Source organism: Ictidomys tridecemlineatus, chromosome 10, assembly GCF_052094955.1.
Source record: "Ictidomys tridecemlineatus isolate mIctTri1 chromosome 10, mIctTri1.hap1, whole genome shotgun sequence".
Lineage (NCBI taxonomy): Eukaryota > Metazoa > Chordata > Mammalia > Rodentia > Sciuridae > Ictidomys > Ictidomys tridecemlineatus.
The window spans coordinates 43,736,642-43,751,764 of NC_135486.1; the positions used below are offsets into that span (position 1 = coordinate 43,736,642).

The following is a 15,123-nucleotide window of genomic DNA, read 5'->3' on the forward strand; positions in this document are numbered from 1 at the left end:
CGCATTTGCCAGTAAATGGATGGAGCTGGAGAATATCATGCTAAGTGACATAAATCAATCCCAAAAAACCAAAGGCCAAATGTTTTCTCTGATATGAAGATGACAATTCACAATGATGGGGGTGTGGCTAGGGAAGAATACAGGTACTTTGGATTAACCAGAGGGGAGTGCAGGAAGGGGAAGTGGGCATGTGGGTAGAAAGAATTAATAGAATGAACTGGACATGATTGCCCTATGTGCATACAAGATTATATGACTGGTATAATTCTATATCATGTACAACCAGAACAATGAGAAGATATTCTCTATTCATGCATTATGTGTCAAAATGCAGTCCACTGTCATGTATAACTAATTTGAACAAACAAAAAAAAATGAAAAAGAGGAAAAAAGAGAAACCAAACAGTTCCTTTGAACTTTTAATGTTAGTATATAGTCAGCAAGTAAAAGACAAAGAAGAGATTCTTCTGCTTCTAGATTCCCTACCATATGGTTTTGTGTGAGTATAAATAGCTTTGATTATTTGAAGACTTTTTTTTTTTAGGATTTCAATAACAGCAATTAGAAAACTTTATCCATTGCAAGTATAGTATATACAAGTGAGCTACTGATTGCTGGAAAGATATGGAGAAGAGAAGGGTTCAGATCCCAGGAAGCTAGCTCTAACAAGAGAGAAAACAGAATGATAGTATCTATGTGATGTCCCTTGAAAGGAACAGTGGGTCAGAGATGGTAATAGTTTTAAAAGCAGACAATAACCCATCCATTCAGATACAGCTCCTCCAGTGATTGACACAATGTAAGGCTTTCTCTCAGTGACACTGAGCTCAAAATTACAGATTTAGCTCTCCCAATATTTGCCACCCCACAGTTATGTCTTCCTGTCTACTTTCTGTTGCAATTTGAGAAATTTAGGGAAAGCATTTCTGTGAGGGCAGAGTATTTTTTTTTAAATAAATGATTTCTTCATTCAGTCAGCCAAGTTTCTTGAGTCTAGCACTTTGCAAAATATTCTCCTTCCACTTTAACCCTGGGAATGTAGAAAGACGAAGAAAATGATGGAAAGACACAAGAAGGTTAGCACAGAGAGATCACATAGCTTCCATTCACTCAAACTTGGAACACCATTCATATACTCAAAATCAAAAGGAGTGCAACCTCCCCCCCTTGGTTTATCATCCCATTCCATGGAGGATGGAAGAAGACCATTGCTGATAAGGGCCTTACAGAGGATTCTCCCTAGAGCCCTCATTTTTGCAAGCAAGGAGAAGGAGGTCCTGGAAGACAACAGGATTCAAAAGGTGGTGACTCGAAGCCAGCATCACTGTGGGACACTCCAATGCGCTACCAACCACAGCTGCCTGAAAACCGTAATGGCTTTTCCAAGTCTTAGATGATGCTTAATGACACCCACAGTGAGATAAGATGGAGATGCTCTTCTCTCTCTTGGGGAAAACTGCTCACTGCTTCAGAACCTACAGGAACAGCTGGGAGTTGGACAAGGCCATAGCTAACCCAGCTTTCAGGGTCACCTCAGCCTTGGAAAGAACACGCTGCAACTTCAGCCGGGCAAGTTCTGAGCTCAGTTGTCCCAACAAACCATCTCTGGTGGTAATTATGACATTTCTACTGATTCATTAAAAACTTTTCATGACATCCGTCTGCTTACAATAGAACAGCTCCCTCCATCTTCAATAAAATAGAGTGGTAGGAGAAATACTCAGTACCAGGTAAAGTCCAAACCGAAACGATAGCATCGCTCGCTCCATCAAGGAGGCCAAGAAACAAAAGAGGAAGGAAAAAGCGAGCTTTATTAAAGGAAGATAAGTGCAGAGAATGCTGAGGAGGGAATGCGGGGAGGAAGGAAGCATTTGCTCAATCAGTACCTATTTTCAGAATTTCCTTCAAGCTGGCTTGGACTGAGAGCCATCAATTATTTAAAAGATGTAACATGATGCTTCCTTCGTTGAGGCAAATCTGCAAGCAGACCCCAAGAGAAAATAAAAAATGAATTAGGCAGAATTTATTAGTGTGCTTGAAGAAAACAAAGATTTAGCTATTTGAGATTGACTCTTGTTTCAGAAATAGTTCAATTTTGTCTCCTAAAATCCACAAACCTTTCCCCCCCCCTTGTTCCTCACCTATTTATTTATCATTTTCTACAGTAGACCTCACACAAAAGGAGGAATGAATCATTTCCTAAACTTCTCCTTTCTTTTCAGATTGGGCTTGATGTATTGTCTTCATTTAAATTACAAATACACTAATCTGTAACGCTGTTTACCAAGTAGCATTTTAAATGAAAGATACAAGAAATTGCATCACTCACATTTTAAAAATGACTTTAGACTCCGGTCCTCATAAAAAAAAAACAGCCGACAGTGTTCTCTGCCTTTGGCTGCTATATTTCAAGTCCAGTGAATGAAATTCAATTAGTGGGCTCTGTACTTAGGACATTATGATTCTGATGGCTGGTCTGATCAAAACGGGTGTGCCAAGGCCTAGTTCTGAATTTTGGCAGCGCTCAGTTAAGGAAAAATTCAATGGAGTGGGTTGGCATGAGAGAAGTTAGTTTCAGAGATGTTTAATTTTCACCATGATTAGAAAATACAGGAGGAGATCTGCTCCCCAGGATGGCTCATTAGTATTTACTAAGTAAACGAATTAACTTTTGGAGAGACCACAATACCTGAGTCTGTCATTACCAGTTTTAGTACTTTCTAAAAATAGCAACTAGCTTAACATAAACCAGGAACCGAAGGGAATCAAATACACCACAGATTTGATTCACCCTTAGCTTTGGATCTGCCTCCGCTGGTATTCCAAAATACGTAATGGACCAGAATCTTAGTGATGCTGACGTCAACTGCCTAATATAAACAAAACAATAAGCACCTCAAACAAAATCCTGGGTCTTCACAGTGAAGACTCAGACAACAGCCTCAGTTCAAGAGAGGACATGTCTTTAGAACCTCCGAAAACAAGACCACTCACAGCAAAAGCCCTGGGCTAATGCCAACCTAGTTCATCAGGAGTCTTGACCCACCTGGACCAGTATAGGGATGCTGAAACACCACAGATGTACACAGATCAAACAGAGTGCTAAGAGTCAATCAAGCTGGTCAAAACATGGCCTGACGGTTTGGATAGCAAAAATAGAGAAGCAATGGTGGAAAATTTCAGAAGGATCCACCTACAGCCATTGGCCTATTAATCATCATCTTAATTAGCCAACTGAGATCTGAACATCTATTTGAGCTTCAGGGTTATTGTCTTAAATATAGATCAGGGGCTGGGGATGTGGCTCCATGGTAGAGCATGTGCTTAGCATGCTTGGGACCCCAGGTTCAATCCAGAGCACCTCAAAAGAAAAAAAAAAACTCACAGATTGGCTCACGTTATATCTTTGCAGACACAAAGGAACATCCTTGGCCTCTCTTTTCTCTCATCACCATTATCCATCCCATCTCCAAGTCTTTCCCCCTTCTTGGAAAACAATGACGGGAATGATCACATTAAATTCCAAGAAAATTATTAATGCAATATATACACAGATTCCAGAAGTGGCATCTGACTTCTCAGGACACTCCTTGGAAAGTTGTTCTAGGCACTTTATATATAGCCCAAGAGTGGCCCACAGCTCCGTACAGATGGTGGCCTTGACACCTCATGAGTGCCCTTGGTCTTATTTTTCTCTGACTCAAAAGTGTATCGCCCCCGTCTGTTGTTGATATGAGTATATCATATCAATGTATTTTCAGCGATAAAGAGATCCACTTTGAAACAAACCTTCCCCTGGGTCAAATACCAAGGGGAAAATACACACTCATTTCTTTCCCACAAATGGGCTGCCTCAGATGTGTTTTCTCAGAATTCATCAGGAGCATGAAGGGTTACAGAGGTCAGTTAGGCCCAATTCCACACTCGGTGAATTCATTTGTAGCTTGAAACTATCTAGTATTTATATGAAGAAACTTGGCAAACAACAGAAATCAGATGAGATTGCCCCCCATCCCCAACACCAACACACACACACACACATACACACACACACACACCAGTGAAACAGCCAGTTTACGATCACATCACTGTAAAAGGCTTTGATTTCATCATATCCTTCCTGGCAAATAAAAAACACTACACAGTGTCCCACATTAATCCCCATCTTTTTTTTTTTTTCCTTTATGTTGAAGACTAACCAGCAGTTCACCAAACTCCTTGTTATTTTGCACATAGTTCGACTGATTTCCCTGGTCACTTCTGAACTTATGTTGTCATGGGACTGAGTTTCCTCCCTGCTGCAGAAAGAGGATTGATGGGAGTCTCTCCATAGGTGGTACATGAAACCCTTCCTCACACCAAAGTCAGAGAGCCACCAAGACAGGAGGTCTGTCTTCACATTGCCACGTGAAAGAAATTCATCCCAATCAGGAATACTCATTATGGACTTTATGTCATGAAACAAAAATAATCTTTATTATGTTTGAACCATTAGATATTCGGGGAGGCGGTATTTGACATCTGAATCATCATGAGTACACTCAAGACTCTTTCTCCTCTTTTTTTAAACTCTTTTCTTTCCTCCCTTTCTTGGATAGGATACATCCAGGGATGAGGACTGGTCAAGCTGGGGAAGTCAGACATAGGGGAATCTCATATGAGACTGCTTTCTCACCCACAGTTTTTATTTCACTTGAGAATCTTTGGTTCTGTGTGTCTGGGCAATTCATTCCAATACTTATCAACTGTAAAGCTGAGCTCCTTCCATAAACTTGCAATACAGGGGGCAGCTTCCTCTTTCTCCTTTCAGTGATATCACCTAAATGAGATGTTCCAATTTAGAATCATTTCCACGTTAGAAATATATGAAGAGTCCAATCCATATGCCCTACGACTTGTCAAGGAAATTAACTATAAAGACAGTATCGATATTATACAATTAAAATGAGAGCTCTTAACATATTTAATTTCCCCCTGACCTGACTTTCTTCAGTCATTATGGACAAAAAGTATGAATTCATTATTTGCAAATAGCCCAGATTGCTTAATATATTCTGAAAAGAACTGAGAAACCCTCTTGTGTGCACATGCACATACATCCAAGCATGCAGGTTCCTCTATCAAGGGCAAATATGATGATAAAGGTAAAGATAAGGAATATGATAAGCTGTTAACAATGCAGACTCAAGATAGTGGAAACATAAACACATTTTGGGTACATGTATTTTCCATAACACCCAAAAGAAAGGAACAAGGGAGGGAGGGAGGGAGGGAAGGAGGAAAGGAAATTTTTTAAAAAAATCCTTTTAACCTTTCCAGATCATTTACTATATAAAGCATCATATGTTTTGCCCCTATAAACTTGCATGAGGAATCTATTTGGGGGTGTTTTGGATTGTTGTGTTTTTAAAAATTTAACAATCACAGCTCTGAAGCTTAATCACTTGTATGTGCTACCAAACCAGATGGTTCATGTGGGTGTTTGTTTACAAGCTCTTTGCATAAGGTTTTTTAGCTTCTTTTTAGGCCAAAGCTGAATATTTCAACTTAGAAAAGAGACAATAAAGAATAAATGGGTAAAAAAAAAAAAAAAAACACTAGATTTCATAGGTCCCTAGGCTTCTTCCTCTCACTCCACCTCTGTCTTGTGCACTTTTCCAAGGATACATCAAGGACTAAAGAAACAAGAACATACACTCAGAGTGCTCCTCTGTGTGGAGCATCGACACACTCTGGAGGCAGGAGGCACCCACCATGGACCACGCACTGTTCTGGATGCTATCAGTGGATCAGCTAGAAAAGCACAAAGCACTCTGTCTTCCCAACCCCTTCACCATCCTGAAGCTCTAGAATTCAGTGTGTTTCCTGTTGTTAGAGGCACTTGCACTAAGCTGTTTGCACCAGACACATTCACTCCCAGCTTCCTCCTTCTGCATTAGATGAAAGGAAAGAAAGAAAATTCACATGATTTCCCCATCCTTTGTTGTGGATGCATTAACCACACTTACTACCTACAAACTGAAAAGGCCCACAGGTTTATTTACTGCAAAATAAGTAAAAGAATCATAAAGGTTTCCCATAGAAGAATGAAAGGCACAAACTTTCCTGGCTTTGAAAATAAACAGCATGTATTTCTTATTTTCTTGATGAGAACATTATGTCTCTCCTAGCTCTCCGTCTGCTCTGGTACTATAACCAACCATTCAGCCGAAATAAAACACAATCAAAACTTGCTACCTTTATTTCTTTGTTTTGAAATTGTTCTAATTAGTTATACATGAGAGTAGAATGCATTTTGACACATGACACATAAATGGAGTATAATTTCTCATTTTTCTGGTTTTACATGATGCAGAATCACACTGGTCATATAGTCATATATGTACATAGTGTAATAATGTCAGATTCAGTCTACTATCCTTATACCTACCTTATACCTTATACCTTATACCTTATTCCTATCCCTATACCTCTCACCTCCCTTCACTCCCCTCTGCCTAATACAAAGTACCTCTATTCTTCCCTAGCAACACATCCTCTATTGTGAACTCGGTCTTTGGTTTGGGGGGATTGGCTTATTTCACTTAGCATAATATTCTCCAGTTCCATCCATTTACCGACAAATGCCATCATTTATTTCATTCTTCTTTAAGGCTGAGTAATATTCCATTGTATATATCTACCACATTTTCTTTCTTTATTTATCTGTCAAAGGACACCTAGGTTGATTCCATAGTTTAGCTATCATGAGTTGCTTCACTGTACTATGCTGATTTTAAGTCCTTTGGGTACAAACCAAGGAATGGGAGAGCTGGATCAAAGGGTGGTTCCATTCCAAGTTTTCCGAGGAGTCGACATATTGCTTTCCATATTTTTACATGAGTAATAATGTTCAGCAGAGTTAGCCTACCCAGTATTTATGTATTAAATCATATGCTATTCTTTTGTGCCACCTAAACTTTTTGTTGAAACAAAAATGGTCTCTTTCTTGTCACTGCCTAATCAGTTCCAAAAACAATGATATTTGCAGTGAAAGAGGCAAGTCTCTTAGTTTTTTAGTGAGTTTAATTCTATCAAATTCTTTATAACAAATGAGCAAGAAGTAATAAACTAATAAAAAATGCATTTGGTCACTATTATGATTTTTCTCCTTTGCTACTTTGGGGGAAAATTGACTTTTGTATTTTTAATAAGTTCTTTTGGGTCCACTTCTCAAGATGTAATATCATTTGTGACTTTAGACTATTACTGTTACCATCAACCTTTTGTGTCCCCAGGTTCCACATCTGTAGATTAAACTGCCTGCAAATAGAAAATATGTGAAGAAACAGTGCATCTCTACTGGTCATGTTCACTTTTCTTGACATCTTCCTTCAATTACATAGTATAACAACTATTTACATGGGATGTCCATTAATTAGGTATTCTAAGCAAGCTAGAGATGACTTAAAGTACACAAGAGGATGTGTGTAGTTTACATGAAAATATTATGCCACTTTAAATAACAGACTTGGGCATTTGTAGATTTTGGTATTTTTTAAGAGTCCTGGAACAAATCTATGTATATGAAAGGAAAACTGTAATTTCACAGAAACAACACAGTTTCTGGCATACAACTTGTACTCCATGGATATATGCCTAATGAATGAAAGAATAAATTAGTAGATATGGGTATTCTCTTTCAATTCTAATGACCTCAAAACTTGATTTAATATATGCCATTAGTCTTTGCAATGTAAAGTTAGGAACACCTAGATAAATTAGCACAATCATGATTTATGTGACTGTTTTGCCCCTTATTCTGAAAGTAACTTTAAGAAAGAGCTTTTTCATTGTTTATAGCTTTTAATAAAGGAGAGTGTATCTGGTGTAATTCAAACAGAATTGAAATACTATCTTGATTTTCAACAAAAGAAATAAAGCTTAGAAAATATACATGTGGTATGGAAACAGTGTCCACCATATAGGAATCAATCCTCAAGTAAAACTCATAGATAAAAACCAAATGCATGTAAAGATAAAGACCTGTTGTAAGTGTAGAAGGTCAAACAGAAACCAAATTCCTGGTTTGCAAACTATTCTTCCACTGATGCTAAGAGTAATTGTTCTTATTTGCAACACAGACCATTTTGCACAATTACTAAAGACGCTTATGCTGTTGAGTAGATGGGAACTACAGTTTCATATATGAGAACAGCACAAAACCAGGGTATATAGTTTTTGCTCATAACTTCAGGAGGCAGGAAACTCTTCCAGAAATTCATATTATTAGTCTTATGCTACAAGCACACATCACTTTAATTTTTTTAATATACAGTCTCCACCTAATGAAAGGTCACTGATAGAACTTTTATAAGATGTTGATCGTGAAATTTAGTTTAAAATATGAAAAGAGAATGTACAAAACCAAGGTGTGATTTCGTCTAATCATATCAAAGAATACTGTGAAAATCTATCCAGATCTCAGCACATAGAGTACTCTGCTACAGATCAAATGGGAGTGGAGATACCAGCAATGGCCATGGAATATCATGGATCCTACACTATTTATGTCTTATATCCTGCTAGCGGCAGCATTTAGCATCAAACACAGATTATTCAGAGACTTAGATGATGCAGCAAGTGTCAATACTGATGTTACTATACATAGCCCAATAAACTGCACTTTGGACAATGATAGTAGTGTTAAGCTCAGGAACCACTCCGGGTATTAATGCCTTAATACAGATACATTGCTATAAGCATAGTTTACAGCATGAAAATATAAACACAAATCCAGGGATACTAATAAATCACTTTCTTGATTGCTTAAAAATATACTGCCAAAATGGGCTTTATGCCTTACACAATGGAGCAGAAGGCAGCGATATATATTTAAATTTTCCATTTTTAAGCTGTCACTCAAAAACTTTTCATACTTTTTTTAGCTTATTGATCTTACCGGCTTGTGATAAGACTTCAACTGCTTGGTTGGGCCGTTTTTAGCTTCTGCTTCTTATTAAAAGAGCTAAATCGGGAATCATAAAATGCTACTAATTTAGCAGTTTTCAATAGAAATGAAAGCTAAAAACAGCTCCAAAATAGTGTAATCCTCATGCTTTATTGCCCTAGAATCCCAGATTCAACTACCATGTAGCATAGCTTTGAGTATGACAGAATTGTGTACGTATTTGCATCAATATGTACCAGAAAATAAAAGCTTATATTAAATATGCTAAATAATTGCTACTGATTTCTGATTTTGTTAAATATGTTTGCACATGGATACACACACATAAATACACATACAGACTATGTCTAGTCTCTGTGCTTTTATATTCCCTTCTTTAATTTACAAAGAAACATCCACCCTTAATTCCTTAATATTTTGTCTACTCCTTCTCTTAAATATACATCCGGCATCAAAACAACATCTGCAGAACAGCTGAGTGATGGCCCAAATCTTCTCTATCAACTTGTAAAACTGCCCAACATTAGGCCCAACATAAATCATAATCAAAAATTTTTTAAAATGCCAATTCTGGGAAAAGAACCTTGTTCTCTCAAATCCGTGTCTGCTTCTCAAATTAGACTTTCTATGAGCTCTTCAGCAAAGTGTGATTTGTTTCTCCCTTCAGTGCTGGACTCAAAGTTCAAGGTTCAGTGTGAAAGGGATAGTGGCCCTCCAAACTAATTGCCCATATTTTGCAAAGGGCTGTAGTGAAAGACAAAACCACAGCCTCACAAGGACAAGATCCACAATAAATGTTTCTGTGATGAATGAGTTGTGTGGTCATGGTCGGGGTTCTTAGTGCAGTCCTGAATCTTGCCCACTCAGATATGACAAAGCACTGGCTTTGCTCTTATTCTTCAGGGCATCCTCCCCTCATGTCCTCACCAGTAGGAATGCTGGTAGCAACTACAAACAGGCATGAAATTTATTCTCAACAGCACCTGCAACTGAATTTTTTTGTTGCTATCATTAAGTCCACCTTCTAAATAAACCCTGAAAGCTATGCAAGCAGAACATGTTAAAAAATTAGATATTTTCAGGATTGGGCATGCAGCTCAGTGGTAAAGTACTTGCCTATTGTGTGTGAGGCCTTAGATTCAGTCCTCAGCATTGTAACATAAAATAATTAATAAAAAATATTTACAAAGGGAAGATCTGTTTCTTTCTCGGTACATCAAATATCGTTGGTCTTCCAAAAACATTCCTTGTTTACTTGCTATCTCCTATTGTCAAGATTTTTAATCTTCCTGCAATATTTCAAACTGAGTCCCCAAATCTTTCCTGACAGTGCCAGCTACTAGCATGTGGACAGCACCAGGAGCTATTAGTTTTCTAGAGAGCTCACTGTTTCCTCTTTGTACCCCTCATTTCCACTAATGCAACTGCTTCTTTGAACATTGCCTCATGGTCACTCGCGCTGGGTCACTTGGGCTTGTCTACAATCTGCATATGTATATATGTGTGGGAGTGTGTACACCCAACCATAGAGGCACATTTCCATTTCTCTCCCACATAAATATGGTGATGAATTGGCCGCTTAGAGCTTTTCTGACAGCCAGTGGAAATGGTAGCTACAGTGACCAGAGGATGTCCTAGTTCCTCCATGCAGAAAGGTATTCAGTGCACGTAATAATTATCCATCCATCTCGTTCACACTAAAGGCATGGCAATGCAATTTCAGCCTTATAATCAAGACCATATGACAAAAACCGAGGCCATTAGGGACCAATTTCAAGTATTCTCTGCAAGACAATGATTTTCCAACTGCACTTACATATGCTGAATAGTTACCTCTGCACCACCGCACCTGCTCTCATTTACGTAACCCCTCTGTTTTCCAAAGCCTTTCTCAGTAATGCAATAGAGTAAAGTTTTAAAGGCCTGCTGGCTTCCCCCCTCCTTCATTAATTTTTTTTCATTTCCCAAAGCATAGTATAAAAATGCTGAGGGCAAAATTTCTGCTGGTACCAATGACCATATTTCAGAGATTTGCTTTCCTCTTCTTCTTTTCTATCCCCTCTGCACAGATTCCACCCTTGCTGCTTTTCTTTGAACTGAAGCATGGTCCTCCAAGCCCATAATTACTTCACATGTACTTTTGACCTCACCACTTCAGGTTCAGTGACATAATAATGTTGTCTCTGAAAGGACGTGATGTCATCATAAATCACAGAACTGTACCAGTAAAAGCTCTTCTTGCAGAGTGGGAAGGCTGCTAAAATTATTTTTAAATTATATATGATGTAGCTCAAGCCTTAAGAAGTCTAAATAAATAAATAAATTGATGCCCCTTTAAACAGATATAATTGCAAATACTAAATGTAATAATGCAGTTCATCATCAATAATTCGTTGATTTGGAGAATCATAAGGATGTTAAGAAGGAACACACAAAATAGCCTATGTAAAATTTAAAAATGAGCCAGACACTATATTTTACTATTATTAGACTTTCTATGAATTCCATACTCATTCCTCAATTGTTTAAGAGAAGAAAAATTATCCCTAAATATCAACTAATTGTCATCTTGGGTCTTTGGCTTATAAGTCAAGTTGTATCATAATATCTTACCTCTGAATATGTTTTAAAATTAAGAGATGACAGACTTATTAATACAAGTCCCATTTGTATTTTTTTAGTTGCATGATTACTTGGAGTTTTTGTTAAATGCCTTAAGTAATAGCTATATAATAAAAAAAAAATTAAACCTCAATACAGCCCCTCTCCTCTGAAGAAAGATTTACACATTTTTGGAAACCACTTTCCAGAAAATTCTGAAAAGATACTCTACAAGAACTCTACCCCTGCATTGGAACCATCAAAATCAAGTTCAGTTTTCTTAATTCTACACCCTGGAAATACCATCTTTATTCCCACTTCTTGAGGCTTAATTTAACATGATGAATCTTGGCCTCTTCTCAGGAAACAGAAGCAGATTGTATTATATAATCATCAATATAGTGCCCTCAGGAGCTCATAATTACGTGATCTAAACATGTGTAAATAAGGGAATTTATATTAAAGGAGTCAAGGTCATAGTTTGATCATTCCATCAATTGCACAGCATTCTGATATCCTACTTTGGTTCTAAATGTACAAAAAATGTATGCCTCAGAATATCAAGGCTATCACATATAAATGGATATGGTTCCTGTTAACATATATGCTATATTTCCTCAATTAAGATACTTGCCAACTGACAGGCAGAGGAGTAAGTTGTGACATCTCAGTAGCGATCCTGCCTGAGCATGTGTGAACTTAGCTGTTCATCTGATTGTCACCTCACTGATATTATTTGCATTGGCAACAGCACATAGAGTTGGTTTTAACTGAAATTTGAATCTCTTAAAGTGCCTTCAGAAAAGATTGTCCTGTGGTGCTACATTGGAAATAAAGTCATTGTGTGTACAGGAACTAACCTGTCACATGCCTGGCAATGCAGTTACAGACAAAAGAAATGGCCAAGCCTTTCACAAGAAATTATAGAATTTTCAAAACTAACAGAGGTTGGTGTGAACAATTACTGTGTCATTCAGGTGCCAATCATTTTTCAGTTGAAGGCTTTCAGTTAAGGAATAAACAAAACCCAAAGTTTAGCCAAGTAGGAAAAGCAACCAAATAAAACAAACAAAAAATAGATAAAACCCTAGTATTCTACAATAGTCTTGAAATTGTCCTAAAGATGATGAAGAGGTTAAGATCATAAAGATAGGTTATGGAACGCACCACATGACCATGAAATCAAAAGTCCTTGTCAAAAGCCAGGAATGGTGGTGTACATCTATAATTTCAGCTACCTGAGAGGCTAAGGCAGGAGGGTCATAAGCCCAGCCAAATTACGGAGACCCTGTGCAAAAGTTTAAAATAGTAATAAAATTAAAAGGCTGGAGATCTAGCTCAGTGATATAGTGTCTCTGAGTTTGTTCCCCAATAATACCACAAAAAGTGGGGGAGGGGGCGTGGTACTGTCAATGGATAAAAGCAATTCCAAGATTCAACTTTGGAAAAGGTATGCTCAGAGTCTCATGATGCTTTGCTGAACTCTGGGGATACCACTTTCCTATTAACTTCTTCCTGACCAGTAGCTTCGTCCATTTTCTTTAAGAAGTTAAGTCCTTAGATACCTTGTCTCATTTTTATGTACTCATTCCTCAGATGATTACAGCTATGTACTATAGTTCTGAGTAACATACACACACCCCAAAAGTTGAACTTTCACCAAGATGACCCCTCTGAGCTCCAGTCTCATTTATCCATCTTCCTACTCAGCACACTAATTTGAATGTCTAATTTGCATCTCAAAATGAACATCTTACAAAAGCCACTTCTGATTACTCTTACCCTTTAACCAACTCTATTCTTTTCTTCAGTTTGTTCCATCTTCTGGTTGCGCAGACCAAAAACTTCAGACCATACCCTTGACTTTCCTTAACATCTTTCAGGAAACCCATTTGGCTCTTCCTTCAAAATATACACAGGACCCAACAGTTCTCTTCCTCTTTACCACCCCAGTCCCCATCACCATCATCTCTACACTGGACAGCTATGGTGGCATCACAGCTGATTTCCATCTCTGCCCTCTTCAGTCTGTTCTCCATAGAGAATCCAGAGTGACAGTATATTCTTTGTAAAATGCAAATATTCTGTTATTAATTATTAATCATTACCTACAATATAATGCACTGACTTAAAAAGTAAAATCTGTTGAATTTTTACAAATGGATGCATCCTTAAAACCATCCCAGTTGTTACAGGATATTTTTATGACCCCAGAAGTTTCCCTTACAACCCTATCTAGTCAATCACTTGCCACAGGAGATCACACTCTGATTTTGTTCTGATTTCTATTATTAATTCTTACTTTTACCTGTTTGAGAAATACCAAATGAATGAGAATATGTGGTACTTTGTTATATGTGTGCCTAGTTTTCTTTTCTACAGCCTAACATTTATGAGGTTAATCATTGTTGCTGAGGATGTTTGTAGTTCATAGTTTATTGAACAGTAGTGTTCCATTGCACAAATATACCATAATTTGCTCATTATTCATTAGTGGACATTTAGGATTGTTTCCTAGTTTTTAGATATTTATGAATACAATTCCATGAACACCATATACTAGACTTTTTGTGGACATATGCCTTTGTTGTTTTTAGTAAATACCTGAGTGTGGGATTGCTGGTTCATAGGGGAGAAATTAATAATTTCATACAAACTGCCTATTTTCCAAAGTCTCATGTTATTTCACACATGCACCAGGGATGGGAAAAAAGTTCAGACTGCGTTACATTCTAACATACATTTAGTTACTGTCAATAGGGTTTTTGTTGTTGTTTCTTTTAATTGTGGTCATGGGGTATAAAATGACATCTTCTTGTGGTTTTATTTTACCTTTCCCTGATAACTCATGATTTTGACATGTTTTCATGTGCTTATTGACCACTTGTATATTTTATTTTGTAAGGTGTTTATTTAAGTCTTTTGTCCATTTTTAAAGAGTGAATTTTTAAAATATGTTATATTGTCACTCCTCTGTTCAAAGATGTCCACTGGAATTCAGATCACCTCGTAAAAGCTAAAATTTTTACAACATTCACAAAGGGATAACGTGATCTGCTGCCAGGTAACTTTGTGATCTTATCTCCTAGTAAGAATCAGCTGGCTTCAGACATCTCAACATCCTTCAGTCCCTGAAGGACCACTCAGGGCACCTCTGCAGGAATTTGCTGGTACCAAAGATTCATCTGCATCTTCTCTCACTTCCTTTACTGCCTTCTGGAATATTCTACATAAAATGAAAATGACATCGCCAGCATTCTCTATTCCCCTTTCCAATTTCATTTTGTCCCTAATATGAACCAAACAGACTTTCAAGAGCAAAGTGAAAAATCATTACACACATATGCCTATGTATGTGTACATATCATATATGTTATAGTGATTCTATTAAGTAATAGTAACATAGATAAATAAACAAACATATACTGACTACTAAGTGCTAGGTGCTGGTTATCCTCTTAAGAATCTGAGGAAGGAGTGCTGTCACGTTACAGATTAGGAAATCCAGGTTTTAGAGTATTTAAATAACCTGTTAAATTCATACGCCTAGTCAATTCCATAGTCAGAATTTG

General features: G+C 37.4%; 1 protein-coding gene across 11 annotated transcripts in view; it reads right to left on the reverse strand.

Annotated features, from left to right (window-relative positions):
• Positions 1-15,123, reverse strand: part of Esrrg (estrogen related receptor gamma) — a 595,402-nt gene that overhangs the window by 424,774 nt on the left and 155,505 nt on the right. Inside the window, exon 1 of one of the 11 annotated variants that reach the window (XM_078022831.1) lies at positions 1,887-1,910. The exons of the other annotated variants lie outside the window; for them this stretch is intronic. The gene's annotated coding sequence lies outside the window, so the exon portion shown is untranslated. Of the gene's footprint in view, positions 1-1,886; positions 1,911-15,123 lie in introns of those variants that run through there. 11 annotated transcript variants of the gene reach the window in all.